The sequence below is a fragment of the Cibotium barometz genome, chromosome 28 (genome assembly GCF_041138505.1).
Source record: "Cibotium barometz isolate CiBa-2024 chromosome 28, ASM4113850v1, whole genome shotgun sequence".
In the NCBI taxonomy this organism is placed as follows: Eukaryota; Viridiplantae; Streptophyta; class Polypodiopsida; order Cyatheales; family Cibotiaceae; genus Cibotium; species Cibotium barometz.
In genome coordinates this window covers 16,222,467-16,235,765 of record NC_141073.1, presented here as the reverse complement: position 1 = coordinate 16,235,765, position 13,299 = coordinate 16,222,467, and positions in this window count along the sequence as shown.

Here is a 13,299-nt window from a genome sequence, read left to right as displayed (position 1 = left end):
GTGGCCATGTTTAAATGTTTTAATATGCATTGATGGTATCAACAAGTGTGTCAAAGGCCCTAGTCCCCCGGGCACCGCCGCTGCGAGTTACATTGGTATCAGAGCATAGGCTTTCTTGGAAGCGGAGGCTTCCTTCTATCAATAAGGAAGAGAAAAGATCTGGAGTGGGGACCACACTTACCATCATTACTATTAAGCATGGCCAGCCACTTCAGAGCCTATGAAGCAAGAGCATGAACAATAGACAGCTTGATCTAAGGATTTATGAATTCACAAAATTTATCTTGGAAGTATGGAGTTGGCTTTATGTGCACACGTTTAGCACTCTTTCCATATGGATATTGTGGATTATATTATCAAGCTTACAGGCAAGCTATATGGAGATATATCTCAGGATATCTTAAGGATATGGTGACGAGATATTTCTTTTGGCTTCATGATCAACCTGGCAAAGAAAAGCTAAGTATACTTTGAGTTTGCAAAGTTGGTGGTTTTGCTATTTACTATGAAGTGTTTTTGATGTTCACTAACCCTTGTATAGCTATGCAAGGAGAAAGGTGTTGTTGTTTGCCTTGAGATGGTTTCAGGGAAACATTGTTTATGGCTCCCTTTAATGGGATGAATTCTTTTCATGGCTCCCTTTATTGGGATGGAATATATCTATGGAGATTTCTTTCTTGGACGAGATTTATATAGATATTGGGCTTCACAAGCAATTTCTATGGACGAATCTGTCCGAGTTTATAGAGAAGAAATCTTTGGATATCTCATGGATATGATGCTTTTATGGATTAAGTTCACCTCTACTCCAAGGTGTGTGGTTAGCACGGAGTATGTGGTAAGAGTTATGGTATACAAGGATTATGGTATACAGGTGTATGGATTCCTGGACTTCTTTTCTAGGAATTTGGATCCATCCTCAGGTTTATGGATTATGTTTATGGCTCCCTTTTACTGGGATGGATTATTCTTTTTGGCTCCCTTTATTTGGGATGCATTGGACTTATGGAACTCATGGTTCACTTACCTTGTGTAGTGTTCTCTTGTCCTACGTGCTCTCTTGAAGATTGTTTCTACCATGTGAGGGTGGAACAATACAGAGCAGATGGAAGGGAACCATGGGCACTTCAAAGGGTAGTGACAAGCACAACATACCCTGTGTAGTGTTCTCTTGTCCTACGTGCTCTCTTGAAGATTGTTTCTACCATGTGTGGGTGGAACAATAGAGAGCAGATGGAAGGGAACATGGGCACTTGAGAGGGTAGTGTGAGTTGGTGGCCGAAATGCCTATAAACTATGTGTAGCAGAAATGCGTATGGAACACCAGGTTATCTATGCCTGCGAGTGATTGTTTTCAGGACTCCTTGTTTAGCCGCCCTGTGTAGTATTTCTCTTGACCTAAGTGCTTTTCAAGATGTTGCTACCTTGCTTGGTAGAACATAGAGCCAATGGTAGAGAATATGGGCACTGAAGTCGGGCCGGGCGTCAAGGCAGTTCCTTGGTGATCTACATCGACATACCATTGTTTTCTAAATGTTGAATTTCATATGCATTGGCATGGATTATGCTATCTGGACTTATGGGACTATTTTGTCTCACCCATTTATCTTGGGACATGATTTTGATATTGGTATTATGGAGACTTATTTAGTCTCGCCCATTTCTTTGGGACATGGATTCTTCAGTTATATTGGATTTTTTGAGACTGTCTCGTCTCGCCCAATCGATGGGACATGATTATATCTTGAATATATGGCTTGAAGCTTAAAGTTGCGGACAACTTTTAAGAAGTTGGGGAGGATGTCACCAGCCTGGACATTTCCCAGTCTGAAAGGGGTCTGGTGGACTCCAGGATGTTTAAATATTTGGAAAGTACAAGCTTTGGGAATGGGGGATTATCCTAGAATACAAAGGACCACACTCCTAAAATTAAGGAGAGTTGCTATTTTTGGCCTGACTCCGATGGAAATTCTGTTCGCGTCATTACATCTGGAATTGAGCAGATACCAAGAGTTGGCAAAGTGCCTATGACAGAATGTCTACCAGTTGGGATATTTTTAGAGGTAAAGATTATGGAAGGACCCATCTCTTAGATTGGGACATGTGGCAAGAAAGTGGATCAAAGTGAGACAAGTGGCCTGACACTTGTTAGAAAATGGATCAAAATGAGACAAGTGGCCTCACACTTGTCACTTCAGCTATTGTGTGGCTCTCCACTTGTCATTGTAGCCTTCTCTTGCCATTTTAGCTCATGGGAGGCCCAAATCTATAAATTGGAGCCCTCTCTCTTCATTAAGGGAGGCTCTCTTGCTGCACACTAGCCTCTACCACCATTGAAGGTTTCCCTAATGATGGCTACTCTCGTTCTCTCTCTTGAAGGTTGCCCATGAAGAATACCGGCTGTTTTGGAGGCTTCCATCGCGAAGAAATACTGAAGGCAAGGGTATTCAATCATTTATTATGATTTCTAGCCATTGTATGTGTTGTACCAGCATTTGTACTTACTGTACCTGCTATATCAGCCACCGTACCGGTTGTACCAGCCACTGTACTTGATGTACCAGCTTCTGTACTTACTGTACCTGCTGTACCACCCACCATACCGGCTGTACCAGCCACTGTACCTGCTGTAGCAGCCACTGTACTTGCTGTACCAGCTTCTGTACTTGCTGTACCTACTGTACCAACCATCGTACCGGCTGTACCAGCCACTGTACTTGCTGTACTAGCCATTGTACTTGCTGTACCGGCTGAATGGAGAGTTGTACTTGCTGTACTAGCTCTATTGCATGAAGACCCGTGGTTTTTGGGAAGAATAGTACCCACACGGAGGTATATGGATTACATTGATGGCTCGGCATTTCTACAGCCTATGTTCCGGCTTGGTAGCCTTGTGTTGGGCTGTGCTATGGCATTTGTATAGGGATAATCCGGCATCTCCCGTGGGGAGAGTAAGGCCCTCAAAGCTTGTACATGATATTATTCTCCTTGGGTAATAAAATACTCCAAGGGGGGGGGGGGGGGTCGGCCCATTCCGGCCTCTATGCGGTGTCACACGTGCAAGCTCCATTTTCAGCATTTGTGGATGTTTTATCCAGCTTTATGTTTTATGCAAAGTGATGATAGATATGTGTTAAGGCTGTGGCCATGTTTAAATGTTTTAATATGCATTGATGGTATCAACAAGTGTGTCAAAGGCCCTAGTCCCCCGGGCACCGCCGCTGCGAGTTACAGTTGTACAGGCCAGTAGCAGCATATTTGCTGCGTTTTTTTCTTCTACAAGTTTCTGATGCTGATTTGCTGATCTGAGGCTTGGGTGTACCTATTTCTTCAACGTTTCCATATTCAGCCCCTTATACCTCTGCGTTTTCAGATTTGCAGCCATGATTTTTTGCGTTTTTTTTGAACCGATCTTGCTGGTAGCTCTACCTTCAACTGGGCTTCATCTATTGGACCCGAAGGTACCTTCTCTTCAGCGTTTTTCCTCATAGGAGGTGTGGACACTGGTTGGCTTGAATTTTCAGGTTTGTAGCCCTTGTTTGGCTGCGTTTTCTTCTCCAGTGGACAGAGATCACTTGCAGAGGGGGTTTCTTGATTGGATTGTGGCTTTGGAGGCAGTTTGGTACTTGAGGAGAATTCTGAATTTCAGATTTCAGTCAGTGTTTTTTGCTGATTTTGGAGCATCTATACCTGTGTTTTGTTCTTGGCCTACACGGTTTCCCGGTTTCTACATGTTCCTTGCCTTCTGTTCGCGGTGGAGTGCTATTTTTGCTGGATAGCAGTGTTTTGGCTGCGTTTTGCTTCCCATAGGAGTTTTCTACACTCAGAGGGGGCCTTTCTTCAGCTCCTTCACTTGAGGATCAGTTTCGGGAGCTGTGCTGTACCTGTGGAGACATTCTTCTTTGACAGGAGTTTACAGTTATTTGGAGGAGAACAGTGATCTTTTCAGAGATCCTGAGTATTTTGTCCGAGCTTGTGTTCTTTGCAGTATTTGCAGAACAAGGAGGGTGTTTTCCCCTTTTGCGGTGTGATCCTTTCACATGGATCTTTTATCTGTTGCTGATTCTTGGGATTTGGTTCTACTTCTGGAACAGTCTTCTGCTATTTGTGATGCTTTTGAGGACTTTGTTGCCACTGCAGTTTATATTCATGCTTCCCCTCCTCATTGTGAGGAGTCTACCTTTGCCTCTCTTTGTGATGCTTCTGAGGATGCCCCTCCCCCTGCCAGTTCTGATGGCTTGTTGTTTTGGAGGATGGTTTTTTGGACCCGGTGGGATGCTTTGGATCTGTGGTTGCTAACCGTGCCTGGGGCACAGTGGTACTTTCAGAGTTTTTTGGATTTGGATCAGAATCAGGTTGGGCTTGTACCAGTCCGACGATATCATTTTTCAGAGGGGGATGTGGAGTCCTTTCATCTTGCGATGCCCACCTCAGTGGCGTGTACTTATGTATAGCATTGGGCAACTCATGTTATGGAGTTTGAGCAGATGGACCCCATATTTTCTACAGCGTCTTTACATCTTGCGATGCCGACCTTTTCAGAGGATGCTCTTATACAGCATTTGGCTACTCTTGGTACAGAGTTGGAGCAGATTGACTCTATTTCTTTTGAGGGTTCCAGTGAGGAGCAGTTTGCTTCTCCCAGGATTGATTTTATACAGTATCTGATCTTGGTTGGTTTTGAGGTTTTTCATACCTTCTCCTGGCTGGATACACGACATTCGACTTTGGGGAGTGTTCTTACACTTGGGTTTGGAACCATTATTTGGAGCAGCACGTCGCAGCCTTTCCTCTCCATCTTTCTCTCTCTCTCCCTCCCTCCTGTGTTTCCACTTTCCCTTCTTCCGCTGCACATTCTATCACTACGTAGTTTGTGCTTGACTGTCCGTAGACTGAGGGCTCACAATGGGGTCATGGCGTACGACAAATAATCCTAAAAAGGTTCTACTTTTGTACAAATGCTCCACTGATGATCATGCCAGTGTGTCACTGTGTACCCCAGTGCAGGATGCACGTGACATTCCCTCTTGCTTAACTTGGTGGCAAGTTCAGGGCTTCCAAGTAGTCCGCCAACAATTGGGAGTACTCTTGAAAGAACTCTTCATCCAGTCAAACTGCTTCATGGGTTCCGCGGACTTTAAACTTCGTGTAGAATTGTTGTATTCTTCGAGCGGATCCATGCTTCCATCTGTGGAGGAGAATTTGCTCTAGCTCTATGACTTCAGCTTCGTCTATCATATCTGGTTGTTGCTCTTCGGATATATCCTGCAATGCCGGACCTCCATATGGCTTCAACCAAGAAACATGAAAGACATTGTGCACAGTCCAACTTTCCGACAACTTTAACTTTAAAGAGACATCACTTTACTTTTGAATGACTGGAAATGGGCCGAAACTTCGGAATGATAGTGTGGGACAATGCTTTTTTACTTGCTTTAGTTGTTGTTTCATGATGCGGAGATATACCCGATCCCCTTCCTTAAAGTTGACATCTCGCCTAGATTTGTTGGCTTGCCGGGTATAGGCTTCCTGAGCCTTGGCAAGGCGCTTCCTATTGACTCCATGATTTCCGAGAATGTCTTGGTAGTTTTATTGGCCTCAAGAGATGGTGACACTGTCTCGTCAATAGAGAGGAGAACCGGCAACCAAATGTTGCCTCATACGGTGTCCGACCAATACTCGATGAGTGAGTATCATTTAGGATTGCCTGAACCAAAGGAAGATATTGTTCCCATTTCGACTGCTGGTCATGGCAGTGTGATTTGAGTATGTTGAAGGCCAATTGATTGTAAATTTCTGTTTGGCCGACACTTTGCTATCTTACCCAATCAAACGAGCACTTATCTTAACCCACCTTGTAGGTTAACATGGTTTTACTTGCCCAACCTATCATAAGGCGCTTTGCTATGTTATCTTCTTGAGCGTACACTAATCTTTTATAAGACAACATTAGAATATATATAAAGTGAGTTTACCTTGTGGTTAATGTCAAATAGAGAAAGTCTAAGGACTTTGTGTGCATAATTGCTTATTACTAGTAATAGAGGTTGGATCATTTTTTTATTTGGTCGGCCTAGTGTGAAAACTAGTCACCTGTATGTAAGTCATCTTTGACAATAAGCAATAGACAATCATTACCTTCTACTAGAAAGCTTCTAGATTCTCCTCTTCCTTCTTCTTGCTTGCATGTATGCGATTGAATCTTGCATGCTTGATAGATCCTTGTTAGATTAGATTGTAGGTTTTTTACTTGCGTTAGCTTCCTCTTCATCTCCCATCTTTTATGAGAGAGGCCCATGGCGAATGAACATCTCTTTCTGCCTCCTAGGCATAGAGAGCTCTATCTTCATCCCATTGGCAAGAAGCATTCTAGTGTGACAATGGACTGAGGACACAATGGTGGACGAGGTAGCACATCCACATAAAGAAGTTATATTTTCGATTCTAAGGCACTTTTGTGTGAGAAAGAAAGTTTGAATTGTCGCAAAGAGTTAGTGTGATAACGGAGTGAGGGTGCGACAGACAAGCTAGCGCATCACATAAGAAATTTGCATTTACGACTAAGAACTTACCCATGGTTCATGCATCAGCTCGTTTAGAGGCTCTTGGCTCTGCCCATCTTGTGAAATAGTATGTGGCCACGATCACATATCAGGCTTGTGACGAATGCGCAGCTGGACTAATGGGTCCAACAAAATCAATACCCCACTTCTCAAAAGGTTGTCTTACAATCATGGGGGTGAGTGGCATCTTGTCTCTTTGTTGTGGAATAGCAAACCTTTGACACTCCTTGTGAGACTCCTCTGTCCCCTCCGTGCACCGGATTTCCGGTTGCTAGCAGCAGATGTAGCTTCCTCTTGCGCGGGGCAGGGTTTCCCATACTCGGGGCTTTACCCTCGAATGTTCGGACACGAGACTAATATGGTGGTCATTCCGAAAAATCGAAATCGGAAAAATTTTCCATGTCTGAAACACGGGGACGATTCCACCTTTTTTATTTTCTTAATATCGAACGGGGTCAAGAGAAAAAACTATCCTTCACCTGAATAAACCAGATAGAAGGAAAACTATCACTGACTTTAATTGAAGAAATCAATGCTTTTTTCCTAATCGAAATCAGGCATAGCCATTGATCTACTCATTTGAGAACTTTTTCAAGGTTTTATTTAACACGAATTCTAAGCGTATTCCTATCATTTTCATTTAATTATTAAAACTCCACTGATCTGGTCCATGGATTAGTCACTATCCAATAACTGAAATCGGTAGAATCAGACAGTTATTCACCCATCCATAATTGAATGCCTTTCTTAACTTTTGCTTTCGAATACAGATACGCACATACTTCTCTTTAAAACTTTAACTTATAAAATAATCCATTGACAAACAGTTATTGGTTACAGATGTCATAACCCAAAAATTTCATCCATCACTTATTTCTTAAAAAACAGTATCACTCTGGACTCTCCGTTGAGACCAGTTGGTCAGTAACAACGAGATCCAGTAACACATTACAATAATTATTTCGTTCATCATACATATCTTCCACGACATACGCATGGGTGTCCTAGGCACCGCGAGCCCATGCATCGCCTGGTCAGAACCCTCCAAGATCCTCCTTAGGTGTCCTGGCACTTCACTCAGGTACCGTTTCGTCGGTCCTCGTCCATCGTACCGGAAGCACACCATTTTTTAACCATACCGAGGTTGGTCAAGATCTGGACAGGTTTTTGTCGCGTGAGCCATCCTTTGAACACTCCCCACTAGCTGTTGCAACCGAACTTCCCTTAGAAAAACATATATCAAATGCTTCCTCTAGCATTCTTGCGTAAGACAGTCCTTTTAAGAAAACAAGGTTTCTATGTAACTTTTCAGTCTCATTTTCTTTTGAATACAATGAGTATTTCTTTAGTCAGTATCTCCAAAACTTCATGAACAAAATTTTAAATTTCATACCAGAATTTCTCGAATTCTGTAACCTTGATTCACAGATCATCTCGAAGGGTTAGTTTCAGATTTGGTGGGAGTTTTGAGTGTATTTTTTTTCTAAACTAGTCACACCTTCTTTCCTCGAAACTGACAAAAGAGTTTGGTCTTGATCATAGTTTGATTCACGGTTCGAGATTGATAAGATTTTTCTTAAACTATCTTTCTCGACAAGGTTTGATAATTCAGTTACTATTTTATCGAATTTCTTTCTTTGAATATACACTTAACTGATTTCTAAATTAGTTACCAATTTTAATGAGGAATAGATTAATCATTTATCTGAATAATTCGATCTCGATAGATTTTTTGAATTTACTTTTCACAAAATGTGTGAATATAAAACGAAAGAATTTTCTCTTAGAGTATTTAACTATTTCTTTCTCAATTACACAAGATTTAAACATAAAATTTAAGAGAATTCTAATTTTGATATAAAAATTCTTTATGGATCTATTTATGCATAAAAAATTGATTTCAATGGGAGTAACACTTTTATAATTAAAAAATTTTCTTTATGCATCTTTTTATGCATAAAAATTAATTTTGATAAAAATAATACTTTTATAATTAAAAAATCTTTTATACATCTATTTATGTATAAAAATTAATTTTGATAAAAATAACACTTTTATAATAAAAAAATTTCTTTATGCAAAAAAGTCAATTTTGATGAAAATAAAAATTCCTTTATGCATCTTTTTATGCATAAAAATAAATTTTAATAAAAATAACACTTTTATAATTTAAAAAAATTTTATGCATAAAAATTAAATTTAATGAAGATAACACTTTTATAATAAAAAAAGTTCTTTATGCATCTTTTTATGCATAAAAATTAGTTTTGATGAAAATAATATTTTTATAATAAAAAAATTCTTTTATGCATCTTTTTAAGCATAAAAATTATTTTTTGATGACAATAACACTTTTATAATAAAAAGAATTTCTTTATGTATCTTTTTATGCATAAAAATCAGTTTTGATGAAAATAATATTTTTATAATAAAAAAAATTCTTTTACGCATCTTTTTATGCATAAAAATTAATTTTGATGAAAATAAAACTTTTAAGTTTAAAAAAGTTCTTTAACGCATCTATTTATGCATTAAAATTAATTTTGATAAAAATAAAACTTTTATAATAAAAAAATTCTTTCATACATCTTTCTATGCATAAAAATTAATTTTAATCAAAATAACACTTTTATAATAAAAAAGTTTCTTTATGCATCTTTCTATGCATAAAAATTAATTTTGATGAAAATAACTTTTTTATAATAAAACGATTTTCTTTATGCATCTTTTTATGCATAAAAATTAATTTTAATTAAAATAATATTTTTATAATAAAAAAATTTCTTTATGCATCTTTTTATGCATAAAAATTAATTTTGATGAAAATAACATTGTTATAATAAAAACAAATTTATGTATCTATTTATGCATAAAAATTAATTTTGATAAAAATAATATTTTTATAATAAAATTTTTGTGCATCTTTCTATGCATAAAAATCATATTTAATGAAAATAACACTTTTATAATAAAAAAATATTTTATGCATAAAAATTAATTTTGATAAAAATAACACTTTTATAATTAAAAAGTTTCTTTATACATCTTTCTATGCATAAAAATTAAATTTAGTAAAAATAACACTTTTATAATTAAAAAAATTTCTTTATGCATCTTTTTATGCTTAAAAATCAATTTTAATAAAAATAAAGCATAAAAATTAAGAAAACCATAGATTTAAAATTCAAAAGTAAGAAATTTAGCTTACATGGAGCTTGTAAGCTTTCCTTTGGCTTGAGGGATCGAGAGTTCTACTTTTATTTGAAGTAAGAGTAGCCACCAAATTCACTTAGAGAGGATTAAGCAAAAAATAATTGAATTATTAAGAAATTTAATGTTAAATGACTCAAGACCACACGAGTAGAGTAATAGTGCATAAACACCATTAAGTTTTTACAAAGAGGGAGGCTTCTATTTAGAGGAAAAAGTGAGCCTCAAACCAAGCAAACTGATTCTAGAATTTTTCAGATCAGTTTGGTCAATTTTTGACCATTTTTGGATCAGTTCAGCTTATTTTTTGGATCCAGTTTTGAAATAGGAGAAAGGAGAGATGAAATATCTAATTTTATTGATTTGAAATTGGGAGATAATGATAAGAAAAAGGTGCCTACTTCATGAGGGGAGATCCTCACTCCTCTGAGGTGTCAAAAATTAAATTTTTAACTATTTTCTTTGGTCCTTAGTCCATTCTTCATCTTATTTGAATATTTACTCATTTTTGGGGAGAGGGGGTTTCTTTTATTCTTCAATTTATCTCCTCCCTACATTTGGATTAATTTGATTGGTCCATAAGAATCTTAATCCAAAATTTTTAAAAGATCTGGACCCTTAGGCTAAGGTCTTTTGTACACAATATAATTTATTTCTAATGCACCTTAGGAAATTTTTTGGACTTATTTTTTGAGAAAATTTAATTTAATAAGAAGGGATATTTTTTCATCCAAAAATATCTAAAAACTGAATTATCTCTCTAGAATATTTTCTCTCTCTAAGTTAAAAAAGATAGAAACAAGATCTTTTATTATATTCTGAAGAGGAAATTATTTACAGGGGAAGAAACTGGACATCTTGAGGGGTTGGGGAGGAGTCTTACATTCTCTCTCACTTGAAAAAGGTGAGATGTCTTCATCTCACAAAATCTTTTATTATTCTGAAGAGGAAATTATTTACAGGGAAAGAAACTGGACATCTTGAGGGGTTGGGAAGGAGTCTTACATTCTCTCTCACTTGAAAAAGACGAGATGTTCTCATCTCACAAACTAGGAGTAATCTCACATCAGTTCGGCTTCTTTCTTCCACAGGTGGCGTCTTCAAAAGGATAGAACTTCCATTTGACCAATAATTCTCTCAGAATTCTGTTTCTGAGAACCTTCTCTCGAACATCAAAGGATTTCTTTACGTTGGAGTTTCATTTGTCCTTGGGTTGAAGAAGTTAAGAGTTCATCATTAAGTACATGATTCGGGCTCAGTACGTACTTCTTAAGTAGGCTGACATGAAATACATTATGTACTTTGAGATGAGGAGGTAGAAGAAGTTCATAGGCTAAGTCACCTACTTTCTTTGGATATGGTCCACAGAATGTGGTGGATAACTTCTTGTACTTCCCACCAAGAGATAGAGAACTTCTTTTGGGGCCATTAGGAATTTTTTGAGGTCATTTTGGAGCCTTGTAAAGGAAGTTTGACCAGAATATTCCCTCCAAAAAAGGAGCATCGGATAAAATTTTTGCAAACGAACTCCAAATTTGTCGTACCTCACATATTTAGATTCTAGTCTTCAAAATCTATCCATTGATATATAACACGATAGGGTTCGGAGAAGGGACAAGATAGATACCTAGAAGATTCCTTTTTGCCTGGAAAAGATTTACGTAACGTGAATCTTTCCTAGACAAAAAAGAATCTTCTATATAACACGATAGGGTTCGCAGAAGGGACAAGATAGATACCTAAAAGATTCCTTTTTGTCTGAAAAAGATTCACGTAACGTGAATCTTTTCCAGGTAAAAAGGAATCTTCTAGGTATCTATCTTAAGATTTCCCAAGCAAAAAAGAATCTTCTAGGTATCTATCTTGTCCCTTTGTAACTGCACCTTTAGCAATATAAACTTATAATGGAAATCCAAATAATGGCTATTGGTTGTTAGCCAGTTTTGATCAATCGTCTATTGTATATATTAATCTATTCTCTTTCTTTCATGTGATAATGCATAAGTGCCGATTCATCTCTTGTAAATGGGATTTTGTCTCTTGTGATTTAACTTGTACTTTGTCTTTTTTCATCTGTTTGTGTATTCTCTGACGCTATACTAGTGTATGCTATCCGCATAACTAGAGAACACTAATGGGTTATTGGATAGCGGTCACCTAATAACACTTTGGTGAACACGATGTGTCTTGTTGTTTTTGTATGTTTTACTGTTTGTGTAATTTTCTTTGATCTTGAGTCCGTCATTCCTTGCATGGCCAAGAGAGCCAATGTCAGCACGTGAGCAGTGCTATTTAGCACGTCTACAAGCTCAGGAACTTCTGTTTGTTGAATTCAGATCGGAATCATCACAAGAGGTGGAGGTTGAAGAGTCTATAACTCATCCATCCTCTCCGAACGTTGGAAACAACCCGCAACCACAACACCCACCACCTCCCCCACCCCTACCACCCCCTCCTCAGTTTCACCACTACAACATGCTTCCATGACCAACTGTCATGCTGAAGTATCCAAAATTCTCTAGGAAATCCTCAGAGGATGTGGATGTACACATTCTTCTTTTTTGGCAACGCTTGGTGTATAAATGTCCTCAAGTAGATTGATCAGAACATGAAGAAAGCAACTTTTGTACCAACCTTACAAAAGAGTGCAATAATCTGGGTTGCTCAATATGAGTATGCTCACTTCTTGACATACAACGCAATCAGGGATGCATTTCTCCAGAGGTTTCGGGAGGATAAGACATCCGTGTATGTGCTAGATAAGCTATGTCGGATGAACCAGAAGAAGCTGACGGTGGAAGGCTATGCAATAACATTTTGTATGCTACTCCGAAAGCTGGATGTGGCCAATAGACCAAGAGGAGAGGTCCTCAATTCTTCCTACTACATAAAGGGATTGAGTAAGCAACTAAAAAGGGTAGCTGTTGGTGCAGATCTTGTAAATCTGACTCTGGAGAAGCTGGTGGACTCAGCAATTCGGGCGGAGTGAGGGCTGGTGACATCAGTTAAAGGCAAGAGCAAGAGAAAAAGCAAGTGAAAAAATTTAACTTCTTGACTCTTTGAATGAGGAAGAAGAGGAAGGTTCTGATGTCTCAGATTCAAGTGAAGAATTGGAGGATGAGGAGGAAACCCACAAGACACGGTCAAAGACTGAACGACCACCGTGGGAGAATCAAAGACCACCACCGCCTCCACCAGTTACAAAGAAGAAGAGAAAATGGAGGCCAGGGACAGTCGCGCTACGAGAGATTAGGAAATATCAGAAAAGCACAGATCTTCTCATCCCCAAGGCACCATTCTCTCGACTGGTGAGAGAAACAATGGAAAAATATTCTGACAGGGTTGACCGCATACAGAGCACAGCTCTTGAAGCACTTCAAGAAGCTGCTGAAGATATTGTAGTTTCTGTTTTTGAAGACTCAGTGCTGGCTATGGTACATGCAAAGAGAGTTACTTTGAAGCCTGTAGATATGTCCCTAGCCCTACGTCTACGTTTAGAGCGTAGCCTTCTACCTCAATAGGCTAA